This window comes from Leuresthes tenuis, unplaced genomic scaffold, assembly GCF_036924035.1.
Source record: "Leuresthes tenuis unplaced genomic scaffold, fLeuTen1.0.hap1 SCAF_10, whole genome shotgun sequence".
In the NCBI taxonomy this organism is placed as follows: Eukaryota; Metazoa; Chordata; class Actinopteri; order Atheriniformes; family Atherinopsidae; genus Leuresthes; species Leuresthes tenuis.
This window is the reverse complement of record NW_027325364.1, coordinates 28,248,445-28,250,459: the sequence shown is the minus strand read 5'-3', so window position 1 is coordinate 28,250,459 and position 2,015 is coordinate 28,248,445.

Below are 2,015 nucleotides of genomic sequence, written 5' to 3'. Positions count from 1 at the left end.
GCACGCCCAGCCCCCTCCTCTGAGTCAGGTGACGCCGTGTTACCAACCCCGCTGTTGCACCTATTACCGCGAGACCTGAGAGGAGACGAGAAAAACGGCTATGGTTGGGGAGGGGGAGGGGGGCGTGAAGACACCAGGGGTTCACGCGACTACTCTACAGCCAAGCATGATGCTTGTCATGTAGCTACCACGCTATGAAGGTCATATGAAGCCTGCAGCTTGTCTGACGATGTTCGGAGGTCACGTGCCCTAACAAAAGTACAAACACATAAATGAATTGAAGAATAACCCAGCAGCATCTGTCTCTCTCCATGGTGCTGATCTCCTCTGTTCTGGTGTGGATAAAATAGGTTAGCTATTGTTATAATTGGCTTTGATCTTAGACATTATAAATTCATATTCTGTATTTTCCTAAATAACCTATGTTCCTAGCTGGTACTTTTCCACTCTGCTCATACTGCACAACAGATGACCTTAAATGGTCCAAGACCTTAGAAGGACATAAACAACTGGGTCAGACAAAACATCTCTATTAGGGCAGATAGGTCTGGTCCATTAGATCCACGCCTAAAACAGCACTCACACACACACACATTGTTTATCACATCCAAAGAACACAACAAGGACAGCAGCTGGCCTGAGCATGTCACCCAAAACTGGCCAATTATACTCTGACAAGTGTGAATACAACTTCTGTGAGATAAAGCTGAATATAAATATAACATGTTTCCGGATAACGGGGCTCGGCCTGACGGATTTCCTGCGGGAGCTCTGGCACTCCGAGTCCAGCGCTGCAATATACTCTACTTGTGACCACTAATAAATACTTTTTTAATAAACGATTTCTCCAGCTTGTTCTTGGGCTTCCAATGAAAAAACCGGGCTAACACTATACTGATCTGCTGTGCTTGTGGCACATATGAATATGAGGTTCTTTGTTTAGATGGACATTTCTATTTCATTCATCTTACAAAATCTTAGTAATATAACTGTTACAACAAGTTTTGTCAATTTGATTTGTAACGTGTTGCACTGGACTTTTGCTTAAAAAGCCGATCCCAGCCTGTTTAAATATGGGAAAAGAAATGAAAACAAAGTTTCCTTTCAATTGTAACTTATGAGTTTTTGTTCCATAAGTTCAACAACAACAATAATAATAATAAGAATATTAGAAGCTCTATGGTACTAAAAGGTCAGAGCCTCAAGTCAATCGTAACTGCTTAAAATAATTTCTAAAACACACAGGGAGCCATTGTAAATGCAAAAAAATGGTGGTTCTTGTTAAGAGTCTGGCAGCTGAGTTCTGTACATTAATCTGGTTGATCTAAGTGAAGAGGCTGTTGCAATAATGGAGGCATGACGAAAATGGCAACAATCTCTTGTTCATAAAATTATGCATCTAAACGATGAATCCAGAAGTGATCCATCTTCTCACCTGAAAAGTTGGAATCCAAAAAAAGGAGTTATCTCACTTGGAAGAGAAATTAATTTATAATATCCTTGCATCACAATCCTCGGGTTTCTACATGGTATATTTTCAAATTAGGAATGAACTCCAAATTGCTTGGTAAAGGGTACTGGTCAACCACTTCGTGGTGAGACGTGGAATAATTCCCATATCTTGAGCGTGAACGGGACAAATGAGACGATTGCGGATTTTCAGAGGAACAAGGAACAAAACAACCACCATTCCCATCTTGGAAAATTTTGTTTTGCTGGACATACAATATGGAAGCTGCCTATAAGTAGGAGCAGAGCAGACTTTTCTTCTTGAGGAAACTTAGGTCCCTCAATGTCTTTGCCAAGATGTAAATACACATATTCTATAAGGCTGTCATGGAGAGTGCAAAGACTGAAAGAAACACGAACAAACTGATAAAGCTGGCTCTGTGCTGGGGAGTGCTCCGGAGATCCTGGAGCTGATTGTGCAAAGAGGAATGTTGCAAGAGCAGCTGAGGATATTGTACCGCACTGCACACGGCACATAATGTGCTGCTGGGGACCAACAAAGTCAT